A 22,292-nucleotide genomic window follows, 5' to 3' on the forward strand; every position below is an offset into this window, starting at 1 on the left:
CTTTTTTTTCTTCTTTTTTTTTTTTTTCGAAAGCTATCTTTGATACCCGTTTAAGCCATCCAGTCCGGAGTAAGCTAATTATTTTCTTACTGATCACAAAAGTCAACAGTGATTGATTAGGAAAAAAAAAAAACAGCTATACCAGCAATAAAAGCATTCCTGTTAAAAAATTACAGACGTATTACATTAAAAGCTTCAGTTCAGACAAACTTTTTTCTGTTACTTCTGCTCATTCCTGGAGTCTTTGGAATATAGGACATTTGTTATGGCTGTAGGTCTGGATGAGACACTCTGATTATGTAAGAAAATAACAGGTAATCTGTTTTCTTGGGGGATACCGTTGTTTATCCTGCTAAATGAAAATGAATATATGATGTATGTAAATGTATGATTAATTTCATATATTATTCTGGGAGAATTATCAAAGTCTTAAAAGTCTGTAAGCTTTATATTAAATTTTTTTAAATATGCAGTGGCAACTTTTAAACTTCATTGCTGGATAGCCAGGAGGAATAAATTTTCCTTCTTAGCATTAACAATATTTTTATCCCTTTTTTTAAAGTAGAATTTGAATAAGGAGGTAATTAAATACTTCATTTATACCGGAAGAATATCTTGCGTGTTACTAATGGTTAACTATCCTAAACCAAAACACAAGAGAAATCTGTACCACAACACTGTAAGTCCTGTTTGACATAAGTGATGTGATCAGAGATGCAAATTTACCCATTACCTTTGGGAAATGTATGTGATTTTGTGAAGAATTGGAGAGTAGGAAGTTAGTGGGTCAGTAACACCTGTACCCAGAGAAGCATACCAAGATAAAAAGACAAAAATAGATGTCCTTTCCAGCTTGCATTTAAGCCTATTCACAATTCATCATGTTTGCATCATACTGATATCACAAGTGCACGCACAGCTGGATCTGATCCATGACCTAATGGCCATACTGACTGCTTACACTCAAAATTCACTCTGCATCCACTTGAAAAAATAATCTGTCCCAAACAAAATCCTAAAAATGAGGTTCTACCTTATGATCATTTTGGAAAAATAAATGATGCTTCTTCACTGGCAATCTCCAGTCACTAGTGTCTCTCTTCTAATGCATCCTTTCGATGCAGAAAGGATACTGAGGTGCTGGAGCAAGTCCAAAGAAGGACAACAAGGCTTGTAAAGTGCTATGCCCTACGAGGAGAGACTGAAGGAACTAGGGCTGTTTAGTCTGGGGAATAGGAGGCTGAGGGAAGACCTTATTGCTCTCTTCCAATATCTGAAAGGTGCTTACAGCGAGCGCGGGGTTGGTCTCTTCTCACTGGTGACAGGTGACAGGATGAGGGGAAATGGCCTCAAGTTGCACCAGGATAAGTTCAGCTGGATGTCAGGAAACACTTCTTTACAGACAGGGTTGTTAAGCACTGGAATAGGCTCCCCAGAGAAGTCGTTGAGTCACCATCCCTGAATGTGTTTAAAAACTGTTTGGATGTGGTGCTGAGGGACATGATTTAGTGGAGGGTTGTTGGAGTTAGAGTAGTATGGTTAGGTTCTGGTTGTATTTGATGATCTTTAAGGCCTTTTCCAGCCTAAGCAATTCTGTGACTCTTTGATCAGAACAACTTGTGATTACCAGAGTAACATGTTTAGTGAAGTTTGTATTATTCCATACCAAACCATGGCATCTGACTTTTTCGAATGAATGTGATTTTCTTTACAATAAACAATAGACTATTTGCTCTGATGCGATCATTGACCAAATCTCAACACAAATATCATTCTTGAATCACCTGTAACCAAACATTCTCTCTCAGTTTCAGTGCAAGGGAAAACACTAATAAGCCTTCAGTGCTGATTTGAAGCAAACTATTTTACTTTCCCCTGAAATCGAGTGAAATTGTTACTATCTTTATGTTAATGGTGTAGCCTCTTTAAATACAAAGCATTGCAACCATTCTGCTAGAACTCTATACTGAGAATATCAATATTTTTGTACTTTTCTACCTATGCAATACTATAAGAGATAATTCAGTTTCTCACTCATGGCAAGAACTCTTCCTTCTTGAACTATGAGGGCTGTATGCTGTGTCAGAGAAAGAAATTGTGACTCTACAATGAGTACCCCATGTGGTTAGACAGCATATGGTTGTATCTCTGTTGAATAAGATTTCTGTGCCACGAAGTTCCTGTTAATAGCATGCTTTTTCAAGCTTATTTGCTTGCATCCTTCCTGTAATAGACTAAAAGTGTCTCATGAATGACAGTAGAAAGTTTTATATTGTGAAGGTTAGGGGAATAGTAAACTTTTAGTATAACACCAGCACTCCATTCTCTAGGCATAGCTAATACATAAGTTGCTCCAAAAATAATGCCTCCTATCTATTTCCATGTAAAGTACAATTGATAGAAAGAGTGCAATAGGACTGTTCGATAGAGAAAATTCTCAGCTGCAAAACACTTACTTTCAATTATTTTATGGTTATTTTCATCACCATTTGCTGTTTGTTTTTGTCGGCAATGAAAAAGAGCTTGCATGCTGAGCTCACAAAAAATCTGCACCAGCGGAAGTGACCCATTGTAAGTGTCACCACTGCTGAAATGCACCACTGAATGCCTAACTGTGCTCATATCCACTCTTTGGTCTGCAAAAATGTTCAACAAGCATCAATGAATGTCATTTTTTTTTTCCATGTGGAGGAATTCAGTGACACACCTTGGCTTCATACACACTTCCATGTCAGACACCATCCTGTCAAACTGCCCTTCTGCTGCCATCTATCACACAGTGACAAAATGTAATGGAATACTGGTGGTGAGGCTTAGCCTATTCTGCCATACCATCACCATCTGCCTCTGCCATCATGGGCCAACACAATAAAATATCAGGCATTACCTTCAGAGCAGCACTTACATTTCATTATATTCCTGGGAAAAAATATTTAGAAACTGGGCAAGTACATATATTAAAAAAAAAAAAATCCAAACAAAGTGAAGATGCTTAAATATTATTTTTTCTGTGCTTGTACTATGCAATAATATTGCAGTTGTGTATTTGGAATTTGATGTTGTTTCCAGTAGACGTATTCATCAAGATACAACAGAGAAACAAAGTCCTCTATGTATGGGCTTTCAGAGGGGAGTCCTATCATTTTATGTTTTTCATAACTAAATGATATGGATAAGCTATTTTTTAGACAGACTAGTGAAGAACTTCAGTAATTTACATATATCAATTAAACCAAAAGTAATCAAAATGTGAAACATTTGCTCTTCTTCTCTTACTCTTCTTCTCAAAGAAGTATTTTTATGAAAACTTGGCTTGAGTGGAAAATAGGTTCTATTTCTTTAAAAGAAAGTTTAGTAAAATAAAATCTTTGACATTTCTTATGAAGATAGCTTTAAAGATCCTTATTATACTTTAAGACTGTTGTCCCATTAATGAAAAAGCGGTCTAAATTTAAGGCAATGTAGTTAGCTTCCTTTGAAATGTATGAGTATTACAATTTTGATTTTAAATATTATGATGTTGTGGCCAATGTATCCTATTTTTTTATAGAAAGCTCTCTTTTCTTGTTTAGGTCACTGTATTTAAAAAAAAAAAAATTCTTTAGCATTTTGAGTGACTTAAAACATTCAATATAGTCAAAAATACAGGTGTGAGATCCATCATCTTCCTGACAGTGACCTGACAAGTGAAAGCCCAATCCATCTTAAAAGCAGAAGGGATTTAATACTATAGAAAATAGTAATAATAATATTTAGTGTTGGATTTTCTCTACAGGTACATCAGGTATCCCTTTGCCACTGACTTCAAGTCACCTTTCAATCATCTAGAGTTTTTATTTCCAGTCTCTGCTTCTTACACAGCTTAAAAACTGACTCAGCTCTTACTTTAATATTTTATAGTCATCAATCTTGTGCACAAATTTGTAATGCAAACATACTAAATACTACATTGATAGTAATTAACATCTTCCTCACTAATTTCTGGATAGCTTCTGTATTTCACTGCAAAAGTATGGACGGATTATCACATAACTTTTGGGGAATGTGGAGATTCTGAAGCTGCCTGGTGATTTTGTGCATCCGTTGTAACAGGGGAATGTTAAGCTATGTGACATAGTAGAGATGATGTACTGTTATTTCTGCGATTTTTTACTTCAGTCACTGTATGATCTGTTGAAGTCAGTGGAAGGCAAAAACAGAAATTGTTTGATGAGATGGTCAAGGTTAAGTGCAATTGTTTGAGAAAATAGTTCAAGTTTAAGGTTAAACTGCTATACCACAGATGCAGGTAGCTTCTTATTTGCTCTTTTGGAAGGCTTATTTTGTGGGGAGGTGGAAAAAAAAAAGATTTGTAGAAACTTTGCACAAACTGAACATGTTTTAAGCATTTTAATTTATTCTTTTGGGGCACATTTCATTTCGGCAAATTAGAAGAAAAAAAAATGCTAATGATAATGAAATGCAAAAAGTGTAGTGCAAAAACTCATTTTCTTAATGTTGTAGCTTCCTTCCTACATATTATTTTCTTCCACTGTTTTCTTCTTTCTCACAGTCTCAAATGGAAGTAAAAATTTCAGTTATTTTTTATTATTTCAGTCTTCATTTTATCAACATACCAGTTGCATTAAATGTCTTTCACATGGATACTTCAGCTTCTATGCTACATACTCAAATTTTGAGCTGGCAGACTACTGCAATGACGTTTTCCTGAGCTGTCTTTACTGCCACCACACTAGATATTCGTTCTCTGCTGAGAGTAAAGAAGAGCTTTTTCATCCTGAGACATCCACAATGCCTGTGTTGAGAAGTTAGAAGTTAAATTTTCTGTAGGGCTTTTTGTTGTTGTTTTTTTCTTTGTTTTTGTTTTTTGAAGAATAAAGAAATGGATGGCAATTGTCGTCTTATTTTTTTAAATCTTTCAGACAAAACTCTTGAGAATTTTGCAGCCACAAGCAGTGACAAGACTGTTCTTTCAGGTTTAGATATTTACACAACATGTCTTTTCTTTTCTGTTTTTAGCACAAGAAGAATGGGCCACAACCCGTTCCAGCCTAAAGGCACCTCCTCCAAGGTCAGCCCGAGGGGCTTACAGGGAACACCCCTATGGTAGATATTGAAGGTCCTCCTCAGCTGTGACCTCATCTCAAAGACAATTAATAGCCTGTGGTCTCCGCATAAACAGCAACAAGACAAGTAATAGTCAATTTCTTTTCTATCCTAGGGATTACTGATCATTATTATCCTATGTACTACTTGTATTTCCTATAACATTGGAGTGACATTGGCATTAGTATTATTTTATAACACGGACTTAAAAAAAAAAAAAAAGCAGAAAGAAAAAACCTTTGGCAAGCATTGTCTATAAACCATTCGAAGATAATGTTCTGTTGGTTGTATTCATTGCTGTGTGTAACTTTAAAAGCATGAACCTGTTACAGATCTTGAGTCTCTCTACATACTAGCTAAGGCTGAGTTTTTGTTTAGGGTTGCTGAAAGACTGTAATATGATTCCTTTTTTTTTCTTTTTTTATTTGAGCCATACAATAATCAAGTTGTAGATAAGATGTTTTAACCTGTCTTTTTAATATATGTTAGTTTAGATTAAGATGTTCGATATTAAGTTTGTAAATTTAATTTTAAATGCTGTTTTAATGGGGTTGAAAACAAGCAGCTACTGTATGTATGTAGCTAACTGAATTTGTTCAGTGTTTTAACCTGTATTTGTTAAAAAAAAAAATCACATAAAGTTCCATGTGTAAGCTTCTCTAAATAGGAAACCATAATTTTGTCAAATATGTTTGCCATAATTTGTCAATAAAGCTGAAACCTTTTGTAACAAACTAAATTTGGAATTACTTGTTTTCTAGCTTTAAATGCCTGCTTTATTTCTTTTTCAAGAGATGCCTAAAATGTTTTTTATATAAAAATTACAAAAATGAACCCAAGCTTGTTTTAAGATTTTTTTGTGTAAGACTTTAAAAAGTTGTATTAATAACTTCTGGTTGTTAAATAATTTAAAAGTTAACAAACTAAACTGTTACATGAATCATGGTTAGTATCCACTAATGTATAACATGTTAATGGAAAAAAATGCTTTAGAACAATAAATGGATTTTAAACTATCCTCTAAGCTTGATCTTGCTAAACACAAACTCTGATTGACTTGTTTGTATTAGCATGTCTCTCGTGAGAATGTAATGGAGTTTAAAGAGGTAAGATTACCACTTACCACTGTTAGACTGTCTAAATGCTAGTTCTTCAACCTTTGAGTTTCCCCGCACATTAAATATCCCATTCAACATGTAAGCATTGCATAGATTCACATATTTGTTTTCACTCGGAAGAGTGCGTTGATTGCATTTTTGTAGTATATATCAATTTGTCTTGATAAACAAATCATCAGTGTCACTGCCCAGTTGTTGGTATTCAACTTCAAAAACTTTATTTGTAATTTTCAGTGCTAAATATCACCGCCCTTGAAGGCAGTTAGAGGGCTGATATTTCTTTTGAGACTATCAGACTTGATGGCTGATGATTATTAAGGAAATATGTCGCAGGACTCAAAGGATGACTAAACGTTAAACAGGTAACACTAATAGTAACTCTGTAATTTTGAGTATGCAACAGTAATGTTAAATATTCTCAGTTATTAAGTTACTGATAGTTAAAAAAGTAAACCTACCAAAAGATAACAAATAGGTATATAGGCTATTAAAATATCTAATTAACATTAACTAGTGACAACAAAATTATTCTGCAATATATAACCCTCAAGGTAATAAACAGAACTAAAATTAGCAATAATAGTAATGCAACTCTTGCTAACAACAAATATATAACCTAAATTTTGATGAAAACAAAACAAACAAACAAAAACAACAGATGACTTGATGGTAGGGATACCAAAACTGTTAATCCTTTAAATAGTCTTTTTGTTTACAGTGGCTTTTTGTCAATGTGATTGGTTTACTTTTTTGATGAGAATAAAGTAGTTTGTGAACAAAGTCTCTTGCAGCTGGAGTTGCATGCTAACTCTTTTTGGATAGTTTATGAAGCATATGTTCTGTCATTTGAACCTGATGTGTTAAAGTGAATGCAGTAGGCTATGTGATGGTTACATTGAGTTTATTCTGTCTCACTGTTTCAGGGCTCTGGACAGCTAAGCAGCCGATCTGCTGAGAAGTGCTCAGGTAAGCTCTTCCACATCTCAGGGTTTTTTCCTATTTCATGTTTTATCTGTGCATTTCTCTGTACTAACACATGGAAACATGTTCAGCTCAAGTTTTACAACAAATAATAGTTTCCAGCAGTGTTTCCTCACTTAGCAGCACAACGGTATAATGGTAATCAAAGCATTTGCTTCTGTGAGGTAAAATATCTTTCAGTCAAATGAAAGTCTTGTACTCAGGTGTTTTGATTGTGAATATTAACCTGGTATAGCTGTTCCTGCTAAAAACAAGAAATCATATTTATAAAAATGTATTTAGATTTTGGTAACAAATTAGTCACGTGATGTAGAAAAATGCAGTACTGGTTTACTTGTTTCTCCGAATATTTTGCATTACAGAAATAGCTGTAGATTTCTTCTTTTTCTTTTTTCTTCTTTTGCTTAGTAATTATTTCTTTGTTACACTTTAGAATGGCAGATACCATAATAGCCTTACACTGCAAGGACATGAATCAAGGCAAAATTTGCTATATTTCTTTGATACAAATATCTAATTATTAAAGTGTTTATTTCTATTATAACCTTGTCACACACAAACTTCAGATTTTTTGTAAGATTTTCAGTTGAGGACAAATGTTAGACAAATTGTTGAGACAAATTGTGTTAGAAACACAAAAAAAAGTCAGCTTGGATATGAATTCATCTAAGCTGACTTCACCCATTTTCTTACTCTCACATGATTGTGAAGCTAGATAAGAGTTAATAAACAAAACAGATGCTGTTCACTAAATACACAAACCAAACATGTGTATCACCCTGGCATCTTTTTCTGTGTTTGGGGTCTGGCTGATGTAACATTTTCAGCTATCAAGTGTATTCAATGGTTACTTATCAGCACAGGTTGCATTGTCTAGCAAGATAGATTTTCCTCTCCAGTGGGCTGCCTCAAGACCTTGACAAGTTTGATTTACGTAGTACAGCCACTTTACAGGCCAAGGTGATGTGACTGCATGCTACAGTTGCTTCAGTTTGAGTGTGCCACTACAGTAAAATGCTTTCACCTACCCACCTTTCATAGAGTTATACAAATGTGCTTCAGTCACTGTATGTTATAACTATAGGTAGGAAAAACACATTCTTCTATTATAAATGCAGTTTCATACTGATATAACAAATAATAGATTATTATATGCCACAGAGTTTGCTGTATTTCAGGAAAAGCTCATATGCCTTATTAAAATGTGTGATTACGCAAAACTCTCAGCTGCTGTATCTGATGTAACTGAGATCCAGGGGTAAATGCATAAAATGAATTTCACACTTGTGCACCAAGTTTTTGTGTGAGGGTAACTAGTGAAAGCTCCTTGGGGGTGGACTACAGTACAGACTGTTTTATACCAGGGCATTCTCCTTTAGCCCTACTGTCTCAAAAGTCCACTTTTACAGCTATTATTTATGAAGATTGAAAAAATTGCAGAATATGTGAGTAAAATGATGTATTGTAAAGTATTCTTGTACAAGATTAATAAGAAAAAAAAATGGAGATAAGTCAGTGAAAGCAGCTGCTTATGCAAATATTCGTTCTATTCCAGGAAATTAGAGTGAAAAATTATCCATAACTGCACATGCTGTTCTGTGCTAACTGCAAGGTATATTTCACATCAATTTTGGGATAAGTTTTGAAGCTAATCAATGATGTTGTTTTAATAAAAAGTCCATCTTCTTGTTAATTTGTGACAGAGTAAGAAGGGATTCTGATTATTCTAATTAAGTCATCTATGGGTCTTACATAAAGAGCTCCACCAAGTCAGTCATAATTCTGAGTCCTAAAAACTTACAGACATCAGAAAACAAAGAAGTTTATTTATGATACGGTTAATTCAAAGAGACTAATCACCCACCAATATGCTTTCAGAGTGCAAATTGTTTTTTATGTAATAGGAAGAAAAATTAGCGTTCAATATCAAAACTATGTTTTAAAAAAAAACTGTATTTTTTGTACAGGTTGATCCCATCCATGGTACCGTTTGATCTGTATAAATGAATGCATTACAATTCTCAGTACTTAAAACTGTAAAATTATTACAAAATTATACTAAAATGTTCATAATTGTACTTCTTTGCAGTCAAGGTAAATATTCATTTAATTGTTTTCCTTTTAAATATTCATGTAATTGTTTTATTTTTAAAATGGACTTGTCAAGTTTTTTTAAATGCCATTCTTTCAAGAGATGATAGATGGTAACAACACTTATTGCCCTAAATAAGTTGGTCTTTGCATTTTAAGTGCATGGCATGCACATTGCAAAAATTGTATTGAATAGAATCCATGTGCCAGTTTTAAAACTCTTGATTTCTGGAGTCTCATTATACAATTGACAGTCTGCAGTGCTGAAATGATGATCAGATAGTGGAGTGAATGCCACAGTGATAGTATTTGTCACTTATGTCATACTGGCAAGCTTCACTTGCCAGAGAGGGAAAACAATTTTCAAGGCTATATAGAAGCAGAGTCAGAAGAAAGCACTGAGTGAGTAAGAGCATTGTCACTTGCTGGAGCTGATTCCACAGAGATGCACCAGAAGGAACAGGCTCCTGGAAAAGTTACATTTCAGGAAATTCACACTCCTGGACTACTCTGTCTTGTGGACTTGTTGCATGTATTCAAAAGCCATTCTAACCAACCATTCTAACTTTGATATTCTAGAGTAGCAACCTTTATCAGAAAATGAAGTTGCGCCATGGATCTGTTCTGTTATTTTTTTACTATGAGCTCATCTTACATTGTTTAAAGATCGTAAAACTTTTTATGAATAACCTTTTTTAAGCATAACGTATGTGACCTCACCTCAGAGAGTATAGACAATATTATTCTAGCTCCCTGAGGTCCTCAGCTTCCATTCAGAATAATGGTGTTGTGGCCATATTCCATACTGCACGTGCTTCATTCAGTCTACAGTGCAGCAATAACTAGTCCATTATACTTGAACATGTGCTGATGTCCAAAACTGAGTCACACTGTCAGTGAAAGTATATGAGTAAAACTAATCACAGTGGCAGTGATAGCTCCAAAGGAATAGATGGAAAAATCTGGTCAGCAGGAACTGCAGGTTTGAAGAGTCTATGTCTTCCTGCAACTAGGGATCCTGTTTGCAGCAAGGACTGAGATGAGCTTCTGGAATTTACTAAAGGAACCAGCTTACCGTTAAAATTAGTGTAATGAACATACATGAGTGCACTGTGTAAAAAGACTTGACATTTTACCACGGGAATATCATGAGAAGGAAGAATATGGGCCAATTAGGAAGAGAAGTCTTGAGAAGCTTTTCATATTGTATTGTATTGACTTGCAGAAGGACTAAATAAGGTTACCAACACTGGACATCATTGTTTTCTGCACCTCTTCAGTGCATTTCCTTTCTTTTGTGGGGAAAAAAAAAAAAAACTTACTTCCAAAATATAACCTGAATTTTTGTAATCCTATTGAACTTCAGTTAATGACCTGAGAATGGAAGATTTTGGGAAATCTGTTTTGGGAAAAGATCATACAGGTCTTACCTTAGAATAGCTCCATCTTCTATGACAAAGAACCCTATACCAGAACAAATGTATTTTTAGGGTTCACAATGGCATAGTACATCTGTAGATGCATTTTATCGAGTAGGAAAAAAATTATTACCACATTACAGCACCTGTCTAAAATTAAAGATGCATCTAAAGGATGAAGACTATATTAATATCTATTTCAAGTAATCTTCTGTTGTCAGTATACTAACCAAAGTACAAAAGAAACCTAAACTAATAATCACAGCAAAAACAGAGCAATATTTGAATTCTGAAAAGAAAAATAAGCCTACTGTATTCTGAAGTTTTCTGTTCTACTAAAAATATGGATGCATTTTGTGACCTCCATGCAGATATTAGAATCCTAGTTCTAATTAACTCCCAGTTAAAAAAAGGATATCTCATGTTACCCATCTTACTGTATTGTCCTATGAAGTTATTAAAGGTACACAGGTAACTTTCTCAGACTAATTACTGTTTCAAAGGCAATCAACATCTGCCACTCCGTTGTTAGCTAATTACATTTTTCCAGTCATTAGTATTGCTCATTGAGACCTGACTGAATGCCCTTTAAAACCATTAAGCCTTTTTAAATTTTTTCCAAGTTGGTTTTGTTTCTGTAGATAAGATGCTAACATTCATTTGGAGACATTAAGGAAATGATTCCCCCAATAGATTTTCTGATCTATGTGGTTGTGAGACAAATGATGAGTTTCGCTCAAGAAGTGAAGACTTGCTGTATGCAGTATATTTTTTCAAAAGCAATGGAATCTAGAGTTGAACTTTGGTTCCCAGTACAAATACAAGAAACATTTTCTGAGATTTCATCGTCTCTGGTTGATTAAGCCATTTATTCTATAACTCAGTAGAACATTTTAAAATTAGTATGAATCTCAATAATGCAAATCTGGAATAAAGTTTTCATTCTCATTTGGTAGCAATCTCCAGTAACTTTTGCGTAATAAAAGTTGATTTCTTAATTTCTGCTAAAAGTGAATCGCTTTCAAGGTTTGTTTGTTTCCACAGGTTTTTGGTTGGTTGTTTTTGTTTTGTTGAGTTTTTTGCTTATATAAAACATAGTCAGAAGCTCTCTTTAATACTCACTGAAATATATAAATGCTTTCTTTTCTAAAGCAATTGATTTATCTTAGAAATTTAAGATATTTTATCATAGAATAACAAGATTTCTTGAGAAAGCATTTTTCAAGCTACAGGCTTATACATCAGAAAAAAGTTTTGTAGGAGGAAGATCACACCAGTGCTATATCAATATAGGACATATTCATAGATCGAAAGGAAAAAAGAAAGAAATGGGTTGTATAGTTGATTCTGTAAATCTTGTGTGTTCCCAATGAAGTTTTCAAGATACCATATAGAAATAGTGAAAACTTTCTGATATCTTCTAGCAACATCTATATGAATGTGAAAATAGGATAATGAAAATGCTTCAGTGGTCTAATAAGAGTAGAATTAATTTTGAAGATGCTTTTTGTTTCTCCTTATTGCTTCCGTACATATTCAATTTAGTTGCTATAGTTTCTTCTTATTAAATGTTTCATATAGTGTTATTATAATGTGTGAGAATACCTGCTTATATCGTGTCTAGCACTGTTCTTGTTGTACTGGATGCATTAGCTGGATGACATAACTTAACTCACTTAGTACCTTTGCAATACAGTCGTACATTACAGGACCTCCACAATGCTACCACCAAGTCAGAGCTTGCAAGCGATGAACTGCTGAGCTGCTTGTTAATGCCATTCTAGGTTTCTTTTCTTTCCTTTTGCAGAGAAATAGAACAAAATTCAACATAATTTGCATCTTTTGGGTTTTTGTTGTTTTGGGTTTTTTTTTTTGCATTTGTTGCAACTTTGCCAACCAAAGACGTTGTATGATTTTCTGTATTCACTCATTATTCCATATTCATTGCTTAGCTAGTAATTATTTCTTCTTGAACTTATAACAGACCTGTTATATATATTCTTCTCAGAATAGAGCTGAAAAGATAATTAAGGACAATCTCATTCAAATGAAATGTCACTATTTTCTGTTAATATGACTTCAGTTTAATGTCATCACAGCATTTAAACCAGTTGGCTTTTTTTTTTTCCTTTGTTCTATATGGTATTTTGAATGTTATGCAAGTTCTTAATATATATATATTAGATTTCATGATGCAGAAATACAAACAACTGAGAAGAATGCTCTATTAGGATAGACTCCAGTTAAGCAAAATAGCTTTATGACAGAGAATTTGATCCTGCTGATATTATTGAGGTTTCATTCACTAAAAATCCATGCTGATACCAAGAAGTGCAATATGAACTTCTTAATATGATCTGCAGTAAATTTTTTATCATTTAATTATTTTCAAACAGAAAAGATATCTTTTAAAGACTGAATCATGTTATTCCAACCACTGCCTTATTTAGCAGGTGGTGTGAAATAGCCTTGTCTCAGGAAGAGCAATTCAAGATATTGCATCTTTTCACAGTGCTGAGAAGCCTTTGCGGCAAAGTAGACCTTTGCCCATTTTGTTTTTCTGCTTGTAATTCTAGCTACCACTGTGAAATGGTGTTTGCAGTTCTCTGTCAGAGACATTTGTCCCAAATGCCCTTTCACTCCCATGCAGGTAGATGCAGCTTTAGAGGAGCCCTCTCTATATAGTCCAGGCTAAAAATGCTGCACAGGAAGAATGAAGTGTTACAATACCATCAGCAAGATGAACTTTTTTTGCACTAGCACTACTTTTATCATGCTCAAGAAAAATACTTAAAGATATTTACATGAGATTGTCATTGATTCCAGATCTCAAATTTGAAACTAAGCTTGTCTATTTATGGCAGCTACCACTATATTTTCATAGGGTAAGAACTGACAAATAACTTTCTGAAGGAGGCACAAGGCTTTTCATTACACGGTCTTTAATTGTTGTGTTGCCAAGCTTCTTTGCAGACATAAGCCAAAACAGACTCTGCACTGGATTATAGAGCCCTGTGGACCATGTTCTTAAGGGACTCTGGCGCTCATGCGAAAGAAAGGAATGTGGCTATCTATGATTGTAACACCAACAATACTGTATAGCTCTTATAGAGATTGAATAGCACCTACAGAACTGAAAGAAACCGCTGGGAAGAATTCAAAATACTTGCTGAAGAAAGCAAGCATTTCAACCTCTGCCTTGATAATGGGGAGTTAGATAAAAAGTGAACCTGAATGATTTGGTTTAAGTCACTCAGCAGGTCAGAGATAATAAAATGTAATTGGCAAAACAGCAAATGAGGGTAGAAGATGCACCAGGAAATGAAACACGGGATGTATTCTGAACTGACATAGAGATCTGAACTCTCTAATCTGTGGTGGAGAAATACCACCATCATCACTGGAATCCCACTCAGTTTTTCTAGGCAATGGAATGAAACAACTAATCTAGTGTGTGCATGCTGTACGCATATAAACATGCCAGACTCAAATTGAACAAACTTGTTACTATCCTCTCTTGTCCATTATAGCTGTGCTTTGCTATAATCTGCATTACCTCTTGCCATGGTAAGTTACTGATGTTGATGAACAAGAGATATGTATCATAAAACCGACAAGGAATTGAGTCTCCAGATAATATCCAATGCCTTCACTATATAGCATTGAACACAACAGGAATGGACCGTTAAAATTATTAAACTTTATAGTGCAGGCAATTCTACAAATAGTAGCAGTTCTATTTTAGACCGCTTTATGGATAATTTTGAACTAATTAGATATTTTTGTCTATTTTGAAAGTTTTCTTAACTAGCTTGATCAAGGTAGCAGACCTTACTTTGTAATGCAGAGTCAACAACAACAACAAAAACCGCAAAACTGTAGGAATATAATTAATGATTTACAAAATATATTTATATATTTAAATGTGCCATCATTTTCATACCAGGTTCTTCATAAAGACTCATTTAGATGACTTTCTCATTCACAGCTCTCCCTGATTATACAGAGATTCCAAAATTTACAACTTTAATCTGTCATGCATCCATTTGACTCAGGATGAAGGACTGGAATAAAGTAAAGCACATAAAGAAGGGAACAGCATGTTGAATAATGAGGATAGAAGAAATAGTAAATACCTGTTCTTTCAGTGAGCTTTCTTACACACAAAATCAAGCAGGGAAAAAAAAAGAAGACCTAATCCATGATAAAAACTACACCAAACGTATACAAAATGTACACCAAATGTATATGAAAAAAAAAAAGGGAAGATTTTGCTGTCCCTTAGTTCATATTTACAAGATTTCAGTGTGCTTGGCTTACTTTATTTATTTTGCTGACCTGATAATTTTACCTACTTAATACCTGCTATTGTAGAAAAGTTAATTGAAGGTTTTACACAATTTCCAAGTTGTGTGTTCCTGCAATTAGTAAGATGAATTTAATTTTGGTAGGGAATAGAGTGTCCCAAAAATTGCTTTTGTAGCCTTTATGAAAATCTGTTCATTTGGGGGAAAATCATGAGACTTCCAAAAAGTTACCTTTTGTCAACTCGGCTTTGTCAATTTCCTACAAGATGTACTAAAATAACTCTGTTACCCAAACCCACTGATTGGAATTCATTTTCTTCTTATGAGAGGTAACTTTAGTGTGGTAACTAGGGAGCTATGAGGCAGAATCATCAACTAGCTTCAAGTACCTAGTTTTGGCCATTATAGGCACCTAGGTGGTGTGGTGTGATCTTTGCTTGCAGAAAAGAAATCAGAGTACCTAACAATCTTTACATTACCTTATTTTCTGCATTGGGTGGTTGAAGAGACTAATGTATCTGAAAAATACAACCTTATTCCACCTAAATATTCAAATTATCTCTTGATCCACTGATTTTATTGGGAACCGGTTTTAGCTGGTTTCTCATAGATCTGAGTATGTTAATATTATTAAGAAATTAAACACAAACCAAGACTTTCTTATAGACCTCAATTCTCCCCTAATTAGTTTACTCAAGATTAATATGATTAGCGCTCTGCAATAGCTGCATAAAGACAGTGTTGGTGTTAACGTGGAGAAAAAATACTGAAGGTAGCATTTCACAAATTTGTTGTGTTGTAAAAAGAAGCTATATGAGAAACGTGAGATGGAATGATACCATACTATTTCCATACAATAACATCACATACATTGAAAACTAATGCCAGCATTTATTTTATTCTTTGTCCTCATTTTTGCTCTATTTTTTTCCTATTGCACATTTATTAATTTAGTCACCCTAAGGAGATGATCACACACTCTTCCATTCTATTTATGATTCTTTCAGGACACTGGAAATATGTCAGAACTGTATAGCAAGTTAATGTCTGTTATTGCTTTATCACAGAATCACACAGAATGGCTTGGGTTGAAAGGAACCTCAGTGATCACCTAGTTCCAACTCCCTTGCCACACCCCCTATATCAGGTTGACCGGGGCTCTATCCAGTGTGGCCTTAAACATCTCCAGGGATGGGGCATCCACAACCTCTGGGCAGCCTGTTCTAACACCTCACCACCCTCTCTATGAAAAAGTTTCCCCAACATCTAATCTAAATCTTCCCAGCTTTGGTTTATAACCATTTCCCTTTGTCCTATCACTCTCTACCTATTTAAAAAATTTATTTCGCTCCTGTTTATAAGCTCCCTCTAAATACTGGAAGGCCACAATGATGCCTCCCCAGAGCCTTTTCTTTTCCAGGCTGAACAAACCCAGTTCCCTCAACCTATCTTCATGGAAGAAGTTCTCCAGCCTTCTGATAATACTAGTGGCCCTCCTCTTGACCAACAGCAGACCAACATGCAGACCAGCAGTTCTGCATCTTTCTTGTGCTGGGAGCTCCCGACCTGAACACAGTACTCCAAATGGGACCTCACAAGGGCAGAGGACCAGGGGACAGTCACCTCCCTCTCCCTGTTGGTCACCACTCTTTTGATGCAGATCAAGATATTGTTGGCCTTCCAGGCCGCAAGTACATACTGCCATCTCATGTTATGTTTTTCATCTATCAGAACCCCCCCCCAAGTCCTTTCCCATATCTGGGAATCCCATACACATCTGGGATTTCCTCAACCCAAGTGCAGCACCTTGCATTTGGCCTTGTTGAACATCACTTGGCTCACATGGGCCTACTTTTCAGGTTTGTTCAGTTCTCTTTGGTTGGCATCCTTTCCTTCTGTCCTATCAATTGTGCCACTCAACTCAGTGTCATCAGGGTGACTGATGATGCGTTCAATCCCATCGTCTATGTAACTGATGAAGGTGTTAAAGAGTACTGGTCCCAAGATGAACCCAAGAGGGATACCACTTGTTACTGGCCTCTATCTGGGCATAGAGCCATTGACCACATCCCTCTCACTGCGACCCTCCAACCAATTTCTTATCCACCAAATAGTCCACCCTTCAAACCTATATGTCTCTAATTTAGAGATGAAGATGTGGTGTGGGACCGTATAAAAAATCCATCTCATAGCTTGCAGAATTTGTGAGGCCATGTCTTTCTAGAGCTGTCCATCATCCAGACTAACCTCTTATTACAAAGATGTTGTATGAATCTACATAAGTAGTTTAATATTAATATGATAAATTCTTTGTTCTTCACTGCGTATGTGACTAACTTAGTGTTTATTTTCAGAATTTTGGAGCTCTTAGGGAAGTACTGTACCTTTTGAATGGTACTCAAGGGACTGAATGTGATCAGCATCATTTGAAATAAATCAGTGGGATCTGAAACACTGAGCCTTGGACTGGGAGTCTCCCAAAGCCCAGCACTGTGAATTATGAACCCCCTTTAGCACCCTCTCCAGCATTTGTTGGCACTTAGACTCGCAGCAATCTTCCAGCCTATCAGGTGAGCTGTGGTATTTCTCTATTTGTCTTTAGACTATATTAGAAGTGAGATAGTTTAACTTGAAACTGAGGTAATTCCGTTTGAAATAAAAGAGGATTATTTTAAACTTGTTCATCTAAGGTGTGCTATTGGAAGAGAGCTCATGTACAGAAGCATATGATGCATATGATATCTGTCATATGTGCTGTCTTTCTGTGGTAAAGAAAGTCAATGTTTAATCATCTTTCTCACAGAAATAAGATAAAAATAATCAAAAATAATCAAAATATATTTATATGATATGGTGAATACAGAAGAAGCTTTTAAAAATGCCAAGTATTCTGAGAAATCCTCTCTTGGTGTAGCTTCACTCACTCAAATGGTAACGTTAAAAATATTTTGCTGATTATGGGATGTTAGGGTTTTTTTGTTTGTTCTGTTCTCCATTTGTTTATCTTGAAAAATTTTGGTAACTTCATGAACTGTTTTGAACATGCATTTTCAGTGCTTATAAGTTAACTTTCAGTACTTCAGTTACTGTATCATTTTTACTACAAATGATGAACAGTGAAAACCTGTAGGAAAGCAAATAATCTTACACCATAATACTAAAGTTGAAGACAGATAAAAACATTTGTTTCAGCCTCATATCCTGAAAGTTAGGTCTTCTGTGGAAAAATAGAGGAAGGGGTCTCATGTCCTCATGTACATATCCAAAGAACCTAATATAACTTTTCTTAAAAAATGCATCTAACATTTCCATCTTTAATACTTATTATTAACACAGTTAATTTTATTTTAATTGGTGAGTTTATAAAACATCAAGGTTCATCTGCCTCCATTTCTTTCTTCATATTTTCTGACATTCTCAATTTCATCTACTCCGCTTTCCATTATGCCATGTTGTTTTCCATTTTATAGCCTTTTTAAACCACTTAAGCACATTTTTCAGACAAGGTGTGAACACATTTCCACATTCCTCCTTGTAACAACCTCAGTGAGGTATTTTCTTGCAGGGACACCATAGGCCTGTGCAGTGAGCAGTGTGCCTGGTTCTGTTTGTTATGCAGAGTAAAGTAGATATTGAGGAGCTGAGTAAATAAAAGGCCTGGAAGGTTTTCACAATTTCTAAGGACTTCTTGACCCTAAAATGTCTGCAGATGAACATGACTTATTTCAAATATTTTTTATTCAATCAAAACTCATTTTGTAATTATGAGCATCATTCCCAATGTTACATTCATTTTTCAGACACATGGTATGAGTCAGGTGTAAATGAAGAATTATGTCTTTTTTTTTGTTGTTCTTCTATTCTCTTATTTTTTGCTCCAATTTTCACACTTAGTTCAAAATTTGGTCTAGCCTTTGTAACTTTACTCATACCTTGTAACTTACTTATAATTTTCACATTGCCAGGTGTGTTTTCATTCCTGTCTTTTGCGTTGTTTCTATTTTGTTCAATATTAATGTGACCAGAAGCAAGGAATAGTGACTCTTGACTTTTGTAAAGTGGATTCATAAATGTAGATATTTCTTTCTGTATTTTCATTGGGATTTCACCTTTTGATGGTTGGATTATGATTATGTGTATAGTAATTATTGATACCAAAAAAAATCCATGAAAATTTATACTTTGTTACAGGAATTGATGCAAAAACTCAATCATACAAACCTTTTTTTACCAATCCAGAGATGGATTTTTGTACAATATTCAGTCATCATGAGGAATTGTTGATAAACACTACTATACATAATAAAATGTAATAGGAAAAAAAAAGAAAGAAAAATTAGCATTGTTTCCTTGGGACATAATTTTTTTTATTTTCCTTGTCATTTTAAATGCATTTTCCTTAAAACAGTATGTATTATATTAAAAAATATAGTAAACTGCAACAACACAAAAGTCTTAGAGTGGATTTTTCAAACCAGCTGCTTCTGAGTTGTGCATTGTATCTAAATTTCTCCTTGAGATTTCCTTTATATTCAGTGCGGGAAAGCCAGTCAGGTATAAAAGATGATTTAGCCCATCTTTAAAGATGTGTCAAAAACAAATGTAATAAAATGCACACCACTGTTTAGAAAAGGAGACCAGATGGCTATCTTAGATTAAGTGACTGGTTTTTGGATAACTGAACTGGGGATAAATTGATCTCAATTTTTATAGTTAAACTTATAAGGAGAAGAATTTTTAAATTTCAGATATGGGAGATAATTACATTATAAGCTGCAGATTATATATATCATATTAACTGTATTTCTTTAATGTGTACACAACGTCTGACATACATGCTTGTCCTTGATCCTGAGTTAGAGTTTGGGGTAAGCCTGTTCTATGCCCAGTGCCCACTGGAGCAAGAAGTGTAGAAGATTACAGCTTCATGCACAATAGCTTTACTGTGATAGAAGGTATTGTTAAAGACCTTCACTTCAGGCTTCCCACTCTCAGCATTCAATTAATGAAAATTGGCCTATGGAATTTCCTAGAACTTTTATTTTAACTTCTATGAACTTTGCCACTTTTTTCCTTTGGTAATTTTGTTCTGGAGCTGTTTATTAAATAAATGTTTTTTTTTTAATGAGAAGTGAATCCTATTGATGGCCCTCAACAAATTTTTATAGATTAAAAACTCCCATCTCCCTTTCAGCATTGAAGACCTATCTTTGTTTTCAGAAGTGCTCAGTAACCTACAGCTTTCGCTAGCCTCAACTTCAGGATGTCAAAAAACAGGTATCATCACCGTGACACAAAGATCACAATATCCTCATGCAAAATACCTCTTGAGCCCCTTGCATCTTTGTATAGATATTGTGGAAATTAGTATTACAGACTGTGAGACAGACAGCTGATTTTAATAATAGTCAGAGAAATACTGAAGATACATGTATTACATTAATATTTCACTAATAGCTTGAAGTGTAGTTAAAGGGAGCCTAGTTTATTTTTCTAACAGCATCCTTAATAACTGGATATGTTGCTCTTCTCATGCAGTATAGTTATGATGTATGGAAAAAGGTAAGCAAATAAGAGGATGAATTGGATAACTGCATGCATTTTTCTGAAAGTAGACAGAATGAAATGTGGAGAATATTCAGCTTGAAGCTAATAGATTTAAGACACGGTGGACCATATTAATAATAAATATATCAAATTGCTGTTTAACAGCAGATCTTACCAGTGAGTTCTGAAGCTACCTTTGTAATCACTCCATAGCATGTAAAATCAGGTGGGTGATCTCTCCTTGTAACACTGATACAGCGTTAATAAATGCTTAGTTAGGATTTAATTTAGCCTGTAGGCTGTGCCTTGAATTCTCCTTCCTCTCAAAGTTGAATATAACTTTTAATATTCCTTGAGCTGTCTACCTGACTCCACTCGACATTAGAATGAGGTTAAATACATTCTCCTTTACTGTGTCGAGGATGACCAAACAAGAAGTTTTGTTCTTCTAACATGAAACAGGTTTTTATCACTGAGGTCCACACTGCACATCACCAGAAGTAACATAATTATGTAAAAGGACATATTACTAAAAGGTTATCAGGAGATAAGTGTGTTGAGCTTCCCAGGACATTTGAATTGTATTTGTGAAGTTATATGACATTGAAAGAGCAATTCAGTGTTTTATGCATGTGCCTGTGGTGGCTGTGCTCTTCCACAGCACTAGCTGTTGAGAATAAAGTCTGTAGGTTTAATTCAGGAGTTTTCCATCAACTGCTTTCACATGGCTTTCCTTCTGGCTTTGAGATCAGTTTACACACTGAGGATGCAGCATTTTGTCCTTCAGTAGGCGGAAATGCTTTCATCTTATTCTTCCCTCTAGACCAGAGAGGAAGTGCAGTCTGAGTGCATATGGAGCAATTGCACAAGTCTAGCAGAAACACAGGCAGCCTTATTCAAATATATTGTTATTGGATTAAGAAAAAAGTAAAGTAATAACACGAGAAATAAAAGTAACTCTGTCACCATCCTGAAATATTCCTAACCATTCAGTAACACCATAAGAGAGGCCTGTATTCACTACAAATAATAAAACCGTAGCATTAAACTAATCAAATTCAAATCTGTTCAACAGCATAATTTCAGTGAAGAGGTACTTATGAAACACAAAATGAACTTCAAAATGAAAGGCTCATTGCTTCATAATCAAAAGCAGTCAGCTTTAAACATCAGCCAGTTAGGTGCTAAGTTTGTCGTTTCTTACCTGCAGTCTTGGAGAGAATTTGCCTAAAAGGCTTGACAGACTTTAAACTTCACAGAGCATTTTTGCCCATTGATGACCCTCATTTTGATATACTGGAAGTACTGGAAGGATGGGAGGAGAGGCTGGGTAACAGTAGTTCTATTAAAATATTTTTGCATCAATGAAATAGGGTTTATGGTGTGAAAAAATATATAGGCCCTGAAAAGAAACTTCCACCACCCATCAGATCTGATTCTTTCTTGTCTAACTGTGTCTGGCTACTTTGGGAGACTGAATATCGGTGATTAATTGTCGAGGATTCAGGGATGTACAGGCATGCAATACATCATTAAAAGCCAGAGATCAGGTAGGCTGAATTAAAATGGGAAGCTCTGAATGAATATATTATTTCTATATACAATTAACAGCAGAAGTCAGAAATCACTGGCTTTTGTACATTAGAACAATGGCAGCTCTCCAGTGAAAACATTTATAGTGGTTTTACATTGCTCTCTACAGGCAACGTGCAAAAGGGAGAGAC

The 22,292-nt window shown here is 34.9% G+C and overlaps 1 long non-coding RNA gene across 1 annotated transcript in view; it reads left to right on the top strand.

Moving 5' to 3' along the window:
* The first annotated feature begins 5,024 nt into the window (after window positions 1–5,024).
* The window catches only part of LOC104909951, a 33,141-nt gene continuing 15,873 nt past the window's right edge, over window positions 5,025–22,292 (top strand). The window contains exons 1-3 of the long non-coding RNA XR_792703.1: window positions 5,025–5,193; window positions 7,148–7,190; window positions 17,376–17,591. This is a non-coding gene — a long non-coding RNA (uncharacterized LOC104909951). The remainder of the gene's footprint in view (window positions 5,194–7,147; window positions 7,191–17,375; window positions 17,592–22,292) is intronic.

This window comes from Meleagris gallopavo, chromosome 2, assembly GCF_000146605.3.
Source record: "Meleagris gallopavo isolate NT-WF06-2002-E0010 breed Aviagen turkey brand Nicholas breeding stock chromosome 2, Turkey_5.1, whole genome shotgun sequence".
Lineage (NCBI taxonomy): Eukaryota > Metazoa > Chordata > Aves > Galliformes > Phasianidae > Meleagris > Meleagris gallopavo.